The following is a 12337-nucleotide window of genomic DNA, read 5'->3' on the forward strand; positions in this document are numbered from 1 at the left end:
TAGCACTTCACTTAGAAAATGAATTGCGACCACTTAGTTCCATTATGATGGACGTAGATGAATAATGGGCAAAGTTCAAACGAACTGCAAATCGTGTTGTGGACACGTATGTGTCTAGTAATTGGATTAAGGACGGAAAAGACCTACCGTGGTTTAGCAACGAAATTCGGAAAATGCTGAGGAAGCAAGGGTTGTTCCACTCTCGGTTCGAAAGAAACCACGCAGACGACGCCAAACAAAAGTTATTAGATATTCGTACGTCTGTGAAAAGAGCTGTGCGTGAAGCATACAGCTACTACCGTCATACCGTAACAAAAGATCTGGCAGATAACATGAGAAAAATCTGGAACTTCGCAGATCGCTAAGCGGGTCTAAAGCTTCCAATCAGTCAGCTGCTGACCAGTCTGGATTGACAGTTGAAGATAGCAAACCGAAACCCGAAGTTATTAATTCTGCATTTAAGAAATTGTTCACGGAGGAGAATCGTACAAACATACCATCGTTTGATCATCGCACAGAATCCTGTATTGAGGACATACTACACTAAGGGCCATTAAAATTGCTACACCAAGAAGAAACGCAGATGATAAACGGGTATTGATTGGACAAAGATATTATACTAGAACTGACATGTGATTACATTTTCACGCAATTTTTGTGCATAGATCCTAAGAAATCAGTACCCAGAACACCACCTCTAGCCGTAATAACGCCCTTGATACGCTTGGGCATTGAGTCAAACAGAACCTGGGTGGCGTGTACAGGTACAGCTGCACATGCAGCCTCAAAACGATACCACAGTTCATCAAGAGTAGTGACTGGCGTATTGTGACGAGCCAGTTGCTCGGCCACCATTGAGCAGACGTTTTCAATTGGTGAGAGATTTGGAGAATGTGCTGGCCAGGGCAGCAATCGAACACTTTCTGTATCCAGAAAGTCCCGTACAGGACCTGCAACATGCGGGTGTGCATTATCCTGCTGAAATGTAGGGTTTCGCAGGGATGGAATAAAGGGTAGAGCCACGGGTCGTAACACATCTGAAATGTAACGTCGGCTGTTCAAAGTGACGTCAATGCGAACAAGAGGTGACCGAGACGTGTAACCAATGGCACCCCATACCATCACGACGGGTGATACGTCAGTATGGCGATGACGAATACACGCTTCCAATGTGCGTACACCGCGATGTCGCCAAACACGGATGCAACCATCATGATGCTCTAAACAGAACCTGGATTCATCCGAAAAAAATGAAGTTTTGCCATTCATGCACCCAGGTTCGTCGTTGAGTACACCATCGCAGGCGTTCCTTCTTTGATGCAGCGTCAAGGGTAACAGCAGCCATGGTCTCCGAGCTGATAGTCCATACTGCTGCAAACGTCGTAGAACTGTTCGTGCAGATGGTTGTCGTCTTGCAAACGTCCCCATCTTGTTGACTCAAGGGTCGAGTGATCCGTTACAGTCATGTCATCTCGACTGCTAGTGATACGAGGCCGTTGGGATCCAGCACGGCGTTCCATATTACCCTCCTGAACTCACCGATTCCATATTCTGCTAACAGTCATTGGATCTCGACCAACGCGAGCAGCAATGTCGCGATACGATAAACCGCAATCGCGATAGGCTACAATCCGACCTTTATCAAATGCGGAAACGTGATGGTACGCATTTCTCCTTACACGTCGCATCACAACGTTTCACTAGGCAACGCCGATCAACTGCTGTGAGAAATCGGTTGGAAAATTTCCTCATGTCAGCATGTTGTAGGTGTCACCAACGGCGCCAACCTTGTGTGAATGCTCTGAAAAGCTAATCATTTGCATATCACAGCATCTTCTTCCTGTCGGTTAACTTTCGCGTCTGCAGTCTGCAGCACGTCATCTTCGTGGTGTAGCAATTTTAATGGCCAGTAGTGTATTTATTTCTTAGGAAAGTATGACGTCAATAAAGTACTGTATATGTGAAACTGTGGTGCTATGTAAGAGAGGTGCTAATGGCCCTAGTCACATGAGGATAAATAAAGAAACAAACGGATGTAGCTTGCACCAGTTACGCATAAATGTAGAGGCTTGTACGGGAGAGGCTTGCGAGGGAGCCGATGAAACCAGTCTTCGGACTGAAGACTACAAGAACGGTAGGGTAATGTTAGCACTATCGGCAGCCAGGCAGCACACTGTTAAGGTGGGAGAGGGAGTGCACACCTGCTGGAATCAGAGGATGCGCCTGCGCAGGACCGCGCCGAACGTGGGCCGGCGACGTCACATGAAGACGTCCTCCAGGGCGAGCGCCTTGCGCGCCGGCGTGACGGGAGGGTCGTCTTCAAAGGTCACCATCTTCTCGCGTGAGCGCGCCTCGCAGCCGCGCGACGCAGACGTCGACGAGCCGCGCAGCACGGAGGCGGCGGAGGAGGGCCGCGGCGCGGGCGTGGGCGTCGCGGGGGCGGCGAGGGTGGCTGCGTGCTGCGGCGGCGGCGGCACCACACCCGCCAGGTTGAACTCGCTGACGCTGCGCGGCACGAAGTACTCCACAAGGTGCGGCTGCGGCAACCAGCACAGACCCGTTATACTGCAGTCGCTCCTCTCGAGCTGACCTGTCTCGTCTTTACTTCAAAAGGAAGAGGGACATATACACTGAGGTTGTAAGGTGTCAGGCAAATCCAACACCTTCCATGAAAACCCTGACATGATAGCAAATCCGACAGTATGTCACACAGTTCCGAATAAATCCTGACATCAAATTAACCAAAGTAATACGATTAACGAGTGAGCAAATGGAATACCACAGACTAACACAAGAATGCCTAAATGCATGTCATATCTTCCCACCGTGAAACAGACGCAGTTCCGAGGGGAGAAACGAGAACAGAAGCCGAGAGCAGAACCGTGTTAAGCTAGAAGGCCCTACGATAAGGGGCGGACACCCACGTCGCCAGCCGACCGCCAAGACCACCCCTAGCCCATGTTAAAAGATAGAGCCCTCCAGAAGAACAGTATAGATCTTACGATAACACTAAAAGGGCCACACCAGCTGCAAGTTTTAGCGTGAGACTATATGCGTCTCTGTTACGTTGAAAACGTTAAAAACATTGCCCCACCACGAAAAGTATAACGTTTCTCATTGGATAGACAGAATTTTTGTAAGCGGAGCTTAAGGTTAACATTGAGACCCTGATTGGTCAGTTGAAAACATAGGCAGATAGCTTTTCTTAAACCAACTTCGGTACACTGTAGCAAGGAGAGGTTAGAGAGAGTTGCTTCTGAGATGGCGAGGTGTGTGGAGCTGGGCCGCCCGCCGCCCCCTGACGCTGACTAACCACCGACAAGGTAATGAACGCACGGGATGCTTCACTCAGAACTGCAGAAGTCTCATCTGTTACATCCCGTTTTTGCGTAATACTAGTGTCGATCGTCAATTAAACTTCGTGGTATTCACATTTGCTATTAGAAGTTAAAAATCTGAAACATGATGATTTTTCTGTTATATAATTATTGAGAAGCCACATCAGCCACTGTAATTTACGACAAGTTAAATAAGTAATTAAAGATAATTGAGGGTCACTGTAGACCATTTTGATAGTTTTCTCTTTTGTGAAACTTAACTTAAACCTAGATTATAGATCTGATATGGCATAGGTCATCCTTCGATCCGTTATAGAACTTGGAAACCCATTCAGGGAATATTCGTTCACATTTTTGTTGAACGCAGTTGGTCTTTATCATCCTATATTAAAATATTTCCTTTTATCAATAGTACAATTTATAAAGAATGTTTTGTGAGTAGAATAAAAATTCCAGTGGTAAACTTAACTGCTTTTTCGACGTTATTTTACCAGCTAACTAAAAATAGGAAAGCCTTGAACCACTTCCACTAAATTTATTTAGTATTAAGGTTCTTTTGCAGGGAGTGCAGTGGAGCTGACGCTGAAATCGTTAAGTATTTGATTATACCATCGCTAGTCTCACTGAACTCTTCTGACCTCTACATGTCATGTGTGGACTGGCGTCTCTTTACCAGCAACAGGTCCCAGGTTCAAACTAGTCAATTCTCTAAAAAAACACGCTCAGAGCTTCGCTGCGCGAATGTGGTAGGGAGACACGAGTTAGAAACAACAGACACCACGCAGATTGTTAGAAGGTTACAGAAGTCTTGGGGTGCACATATGCAGATGGCAGTAGCATCGCGTGCACAAGGTATAAAAGGATAGTGCATTGGCAGCGCTGTCATTTGTGCTGAGGTGATACACGTGAAAATGTTTCCGACTTGATTACGGCCGCACGACGGGAATTAACAGACTTTGAATGCGGAACGGTAGTTGGAGCTAGATGCATGGGACGTTCCATTTTGGAAATCGTTGGGGACTTCAATATTCCGAGATCCACAGCGTCAAGAGTGTGCCGAGAATACCAAATTTCAGGCATTACCTCTCACCACGGACAGCGCAGTGGCCGACGGCCAGCGCCGGCTTTAGGGTGGGGCGACTCGGGCGGTCGCCCAGGGCGCCGGGGCCCAAGGGGCGACAGAAAAGCGAGAAAAGTAAAATTTTGGTCGTTTATAATTGTTTTTCATTAGGCGTAACATGTTTTGTGTTCAGATGACTGACAGAAAATACAGGTTTATGGCTTATAGTTATATTAAATTCAATAAAAATATGGTACCCAATTCAAAATTAGTGTTTTTTCGTTATACATATTACCTCCTATATATAAAAATCAATTGTTGTGTGTTAGTCTCACCAAAACAAAGAAATGGCTTGACCAATTTGAATAATTTTGTTTTGTTCGCTTTAGTACAGGGGTGCTTCAGAAAAGAAAAGAAATATTTGGGATATACGAGCCTGTTTCAACCACATTTTACGCATCTTTTCTTTGTTTGGAACACGCAAGTTTCTGGAGTAGTTGTAGATGTACAGTGCAGTACTACGCAATATTTTTAGACAATTTCCCAAAACGTGAATGCCCAAACAATATATCACTGCTATACTGACTGTTACGGCAGCGACAGCAGCATGCTGGACTGACGTCACAGGCTACACAAGACTCACATGGAGCGTCTTAGCGGGCTTTCAGATTATTTGGATTTCATTTCCATTTAAAAAAATAAAATACTCAAATTTACGATGGAAAAAACCATGTTATGATCATAAGATGACGCCATTAACCACTTAAGACGATTTCTAGAAAACAGTCAAATGCCGTGTTGCAAAGCACTGCCAGGTTCGCTATTTATACAATAAAGGGCGCCAACTGGACGACTCGCCCGGGGCACCTGGATGGCTAAGGCCGGCCCTGCCGACGGCCTTCAGAGCAGCGGCGTTTGAGTAGAATTGTTAGTGCCAACAGACAAGCAACACTGGGTGAAATAACCGCAGGAATCACTGTAGGACGTACGATGAACGTATCCGTTAGGGCAGTGCGGCGAAATTTGGCATTAATGAGGTATGGCAGCAGACAACCGTCGTTAGTGCCTTTGCTGACAGCACGACATCGCCTGCATTTCCTATCTTGGGGCTGTTGACCATATCGGTTGGACCCTAGACGACTGGAAAATCGTGGCCTGATCAGATGAGTTGCGAGTTCAGATGGTATGAGCTGATAGTAGGGTTGGACTTGTAAGTTGGCTGTTTAGGTTTTCATTTTGGTGACGTCACCTAGCGCTCTGTATGAAAATCACTGGCTGTGCTGTGTGCACTCTGTGGCTGGTTGGCATTGTTGAAATATTCTCTATTGTAGTGTTGTGCAGTTGGATGTGAACAGCGCGTAGCGTTGCGCAGTTGGAGGTGAGCCGCCAGCAGTGGTGGATGTGGAGAGAGAGATGGCAGAATTTTGAGAGCGGATGATCTGGACGTGTGTCCATCAGAGAGAGTAAATTTGTAAGACTGGATGCCATGAACTGATATATATGTTATGACTTTTGAACACTATTAAGGTAATTACATTGTTTGTTCTCTATCAAAATCTTTCATTTGCTGACTATGCCTATCAGTAGTTAGTGCCTTCAGTAGTTCGAATATTTTACTTAGCTGGCTGTATTGCAGTACTTCGAGTAACGAAGATTTTTGTGAGGTAAGTGATTCATGAAAGGTATAGGTTATTGTTGATGATGATGATGAGTCCCGTACTCCTTTACAGAGCGTAGGGGAACGACACGGGAGACCCGCGCCGCCTTACTAGGCAAGATCCTAGTGGAGGTGGTTTGCCATTGCCTTCCTCCGACCGTAATGGGGATGAATGATGATGCTAAAGACGGCACAACAACACATCTCGAGGCAGGAAAAATCCCTGACCCCGCCGGGAATCGAACCCGGGACCCCGTGCTCGGGAAGCGAGAACACTACCGCGAGACCACGAGCTGCGGACACGTTATTGTTAGTCACGGCCATTCTTTTGTAGGGATTTTTGAAAGTCAGATTGCGTTGTGCTAAAAATATTGTGTGTCAGTTTAGTGTTGATCAGAATAGGTAAAGAGCGAATTGTCTGAGTACGTTCAGTTCTGCTCAGATGTTTGAAAATCAAATAATGTAAGAGGTGTATCAGCAGAGTCATTCATAAATTTTTCTGAGGGGACGTTTCAGACTGTGGTGCAGATCCCAGGAAGCAGTGGACCCAAGTTGTCAACAAGGCACTGTGTAAGCTGCTGGTGGCTCCACAATGGTATGGTCTGTGTCTAGTGGAATGGAAAGCATCCTCTGCCCTGTTTGGCTACTTGGAGATTATCCTGCAGCCATTCATGGGATTCATGTTCCCATCAACGATGAAATTTTTATGGGTGACAATGAACCATGTCACTGGACCACAGTTGTTCACGATTGGTATGAAGAACATTCAGGGCAATTCTAGCAAATGATTTCGCCATCGAGATCGCCCGACATGAATCCCAGGGGCATAATCAAGAGGTAAACTCGTGCATGAGAACCTCCACCTGTAACACTTTTGCAGTTATGGACAGCTGTAGAGGGAGCATGGTTCAGTATTACTAAAGGGGCTTCTAACACCTTATTGAGTCCATACCACGTTGAGCTGCTGCACTACGCCGGGCAAAAGTGAGTCCGACACGATACTAAGAGATGTCCCAAGGCTTTTATCATACTACCAACCCAAAACATTATTTATCAGCAAGTGCTGATCAGCGCTTTGCTCCACCTAGGGAACCCAATACAGTAGCGACTGGCTGGCCGGGGTGGCCGAGCGGTTCTAGCCGCTACAGTCTGGAACCACGCGACCGCTACGGTCACAGGTTCGAATCCTGCCTCGGGCATGGATGTGTGTGATGTCCTTAGGTTATATAGGTTTAAGTAGTTCTAAGTTCTAGGGGACTGATGACCTCAGAAGTTAAGTCCCATAGTGCTCAGAGCCATTTGACCCATTTTGAACAGTAGCGACTCTGTGGGTTGGATGCGACGTGCCCTTGCTGAATTTCCCGAGGCATCCGATTTCTCTGCACAGATCGCTGTATTCCGTTAAATTACGAGTTGGCTGTTTGTGGGTGCTGAGCTGGCGCCCGGTACAGTTCCAGGTGTGCCATTTGATTCAGATCAGACGAATTTGGTGACCAAGACATAAACGTGAGATCACCGCTAAGCTCCTCAAACCACTGTAGCACGATTCTGGCTTTGTGATAAGGAGAGTTATCCTACTGGAAGATACCATCGTTATCAGGGAGATATTATGCGTGAAGGCATACAGGTGGTCCGCAGTAATGCTCATGTAGTTCACAGCTGTCATAGTGATAGATTACCACAACAGGTACCATGGAGGCCCACGTGAATATCCCCCACGGCCCCATAGCATAATACTGTTATCACCAGTCTGCGTCCATGGTGTGGTGTATGTTTCGATCAGCCATTTGTCTGGATGATGACGTATCCGGACACGACTATCGACTTAGTGTAACAAGAAATGTGATATATCCTACAAAGCGACGCGTTTCCATTGATCCACGATCCTGTTCCAACTTCAGTCGTAACTGACGCTGCCAAGGGGTCAACATGTCAACACGTGGGGGCTACCTGCTGCGGAGCAGCATGTTCAACAATGTGTTCTAAACAATGTGCTCCTAAGCATTTGTGCCAACGCTAGCATTTTATTATGTTATCAGTTCTGCCACAGATCACCCTCTATCCTGCTTCACAGAGCGGGCTAGCCTCAGACCTCCACATTATGTGACGAGGCGTGGATATCCAACACGTTGTGTCGTATTCCTCGTTTCACCGTCCTTCACCCAGTTTCTATCGACGCTCACGACAGTAACTAGCAAACAACCGACGAGCATCCCCGTTTCGAAATGCTCGTTTATATGTGCCAGGCCATAACAGTCTGCCCATTGTCAAAGTAGTGTATGGCAGTGGATTTCCCAATTTACTCACGTGTCCCCAACGCGGAGAGGCTGCCCTCATTCTCTCAGTGCTCCTAATGTTTTGACTCTTCAGTCTATTTTTATACTGTAAAAATGATTATGGACGATCCTTTTTTGTTTTCAGTAATAAGGAATTACATCCTGATATGATTAAACCCAACATGTAACTGACAAGTTAGTAATACTTACTAAAGATATATTCGTTCCTGTGTCGTACTGATGATAGATTATTACGGAAAATTAAGAATCTGAAATAGGAAGAAATACAACCTCAGAACGATCTATAAAATCTTGTTGGATATCTACAACAACATCCACTTAAACCGTATCATTGACCTCGAAAGTTAAGCAAGGAATAAACTCTAAAAGATGACTGTTCAACATAGAAGCTTTATATTGCACTTGATTTGCTGATGTAAATCTGATCTCTTTCGTGGAGCTATCTCGTTACCTTTGTGTCTTCTATTGTTTAATGTTGCATGCAATAAATAAAGTTGAAGTAATACGTATTGAAAACCATATATTTTTGGTTGTGTATTGGAACTGGAAGTCATGCCCAGTATTCTGCTGAATGAATGTGGGGAAACTTCCAGAAGCCGCAGAACCCATACTCATACGGCTAGGATCGATTTAATACGCCCCCCTCCTCCCCAAATTAAGTAATTAAGTATGGCATCTCATTGTACCGCCATACCGTCCTCAGCTCCCAGTGAACTGTATTTGATATGTGTCTGGTTAGATGTTCGAACTGAGGTACAGAGACACTGTACCTTTATTGAGAACATCTCATTTTCCATATTTCATGTAAATTTAAGCTGAATGATAGAGCGCGTCCAACAATGGTATAACACTGATTATGTAAAGTTAGCTTAACACTCTCTGGACAATGAACAAGTTCTATTCCTCGGAGCGCAACTGTGCGTATGAAAGACATTATAGGAGGGACTTCCTTTTGAGCTTCAGTACAAGATGTACTAGAAGGTAAATGTATTAACGGTGTTGATATTAGCACTGCATTGTATTATATTGTTGGCCGCCCTTGTACAAGGAATTGTAACTTAACGAAATACGTCCAATGTGGACGCGCTTACGGTAACAATTGTGAAGGAGCATTTCCGTGTAGAGTAATATACATAAAGATGAAAAAAATTCGCATCTTTTTAAGAATTGGAGCGATCTTTAGTATTTATATTTGGAATGAAAACTGGAGTTTTGTATGTGATACTTAATTAGGAAATTTTTTGTGGTAAGGTCTTATGGGACCAAAATGCTGAGGTCATCGGTCCCCAAGCTTACGCACTACTTAATCTAACTTAAACTAACTTACGCTGATGACAACACACACACCCATACCCCAGGGAGGACTCGAACCACCGACGGGGGGAGCCCCGCGGACCGTGACAAGGCGTCCTAGACCACGTGGCTACCCTGCGCGGTGCTTAATTAGACATAAAAAAGACGTGCATTTACATAAAATGACAGATATGCATTAATTAACACAAATTTTAAAAATCTGAATACACAGCATTAAGGTCCCATGATAATATTTATTTTACAGTTCGTTATGAACCGGCTTTCGGATTCTTAGGCCATCGTCAGATATCTTAATACTAATCAGATAGTCCACGCAACTTCAGCGAGTGTGCATAGCTGTGAAAAATTTGTTGTACAAATAAATGTGACCTTTTATGACTATGTTGATACAAAACACGAGCATAATGTAGTACCCAGAGAGACTCTGAACAAATAGATTTTGTATTACAGTATACGGAAGTATTAAAACTATATGAATGTAGTGTATAAACCAAATACGTTGTACAGGTGAATAACGACACGGGCTACTATGTCATATGTGCAACCTGAATGTGACGAACAGGCCGAAAAAAAGGGGGAGGGGAGAGGGAGAAAAAAATCTGTGGGATGTGTGTGAGGAACAGTTATAACAAGTTTATTATCTAATTGCGAGAGAAGGAGAAAAAAAATCTGTAGGATGTGTGTGAGGAACAGTTATAACAAGTTTATTATCTAATTGCGAGAGGAATAATAACTGGCTGCTGCTACTTTAATAAGGGTGAGTAGTAGAACTTTATTTGGTCATTAGGGACTAGGTCAGGAATCTTTGACTAGTGTTTATTTATCAAAGAATCTTGACCTTATTGACGAAACACAGTTGAATTACTCATCCTTACTAAAGTAGCAGCAGTCGTTTATTATTTGTCTCGGTTTTACATAATAAGCTTTCTATGACTATTCCACACAAACATTCCGAAGGCTTCTTTGTCCCTGCCGGCCGCTGTGGCCGAGCGGTTCTAGGCGCTTCAGTCCGGAACGGCGCTGCTGCTACGGTCGTAGGTTCGAATCCTGCCTCGGGCATGGATGTGTGTGATGTCCTTAGGTTGGTTAGGTTTAAGTAGTTCTAAGTCTATGGGACTGATGACCTCAGTTGTTAAGTCCCATAGTGCTTAGAACCATTTGAACCATTTCTTTCACCCTCCTCCTTCTTCGGCCTGTTCCTCGCATTCACCCGTTTGTCCGTATGATATAGTAGCCTGTGCCATTATTCATTCAATTTCAAAATAGATTTTCTCGAGAATTTTGAGAGTTGCATCGAATTGTTTTGGATGATTGATTTTTGAGTTCTGAACTTCACGTACCATAAATATAAAAAATTATAAAAATCCGTGTTCTCTTGTCGTTAGTAGTGAATGGAAGCGAGTTCTTGTTGCTGAGAAGACATAGGTAAATGCAGTGAGTGGTGTGTCTTCGTAAGAGAGCGGTGCTGCCACCAGCGAAGACAAGAACACAATCTCTGGCAGCATGACGTAATGAAGTATGCCGAATGATCACGGGCTAAGCAGGGTGTTCTGGAATCCTCATTACAAACTTCTAGGACTTCTAGAAGGGAGTGAGTACACAGTACTTTGAATACGGACGCACGTCCGGAAACGTCGCCTTTCCGTTTTGGGACTGTATCATTTCAGATGTACATCGTGTCCACGTGTGCTGAGGGAAAGAGAAAGATCTCAGAGTTGCTTGTCCTAATATGCAATGGATGACGTGTACCACGTCAGACGCTCTCCTGCTGTCACTTACCGTCTGCCTTGCAAAAAAGTTTAATTTACGAGGCTCCCGTAGAGACAGGAGAAGATCTGGCTGCTGCACTAGAAATTGGAGAGGCACCAGGTGTGAGGTGGACAGTGTGTACCAGAACATGCCCTCATTAGAGAACGTGCAGAGGCTGTCAGAAAAGCAACAGAATATGTTCTGTAAGGAGCGCACAAATGCACTGAAGTTGACGGTGGCACATTGAAACGTTTATTGCAGACTGTACAACATGTATACTGTAAAGTGTACGATAATGCTTAGAGAAGAAAGTTTTAAAAATACATAAATTTTTCAGTTGGTACTTCGTAAAACGCATGTTGCAGTGTTTAAATGTGTTCTATCTCGGAAACCATTCAGAATAGTGCATATGTTCCTGTCATATCAATGCATACCGAAAAGTATCGGTGAAAATCGGAATTGCCCAGGTATTTTTTTATACTGTGCGTCCACACACGTACCACGCAGTGCCTGGCCTTGTGCTTAATGTTTATGACGTCATCTCTACCTAACTGTGAGTCGTACAGTGATATAAACTACTGGCCATTAAAATTTCTACACCACGAAGATGACGTGCTACAGACGCGAAATTTAACCGACAGCAAGAAGATGCTGTCATATGCAAATGATTAGCTTTTCAGAGCATGCTGACATGAGCAAAGTTTCCAACCGATTTCTCATACACAAACAGCAGTTGAACGGCGATGCCTGGTGAAACATTGTTGTGATGCCTCGTTTAAGGAGGAGCAATGCGTACCATTACGTTTCCGACTTTGATAAAGGTCGGATTGTAGCCTATCGCGATTGCAGTTTATCGTATCGCGACATTGCTGCTCGCGTTGGTCAAAGATCCAATGACTGTTGGCAGAATATGGAATCGGTG

This window comes from Schistocerca cancellata, chromosome 9, assembly GCF_023864275.1.
Source record: "Schistocerca cancellata isolate TAMUIC-IGC-003103 chromosome 9, iqSchCanc2.1, whole genome shotgun sequence".
Taxonomy (NCBI): domain Eukaryota; kingdom Metazoa; phylum Arthropoda; class Insecta; order Orthoptera; family Acrididae; genus Schistocerca; species Schistocerca cancellata.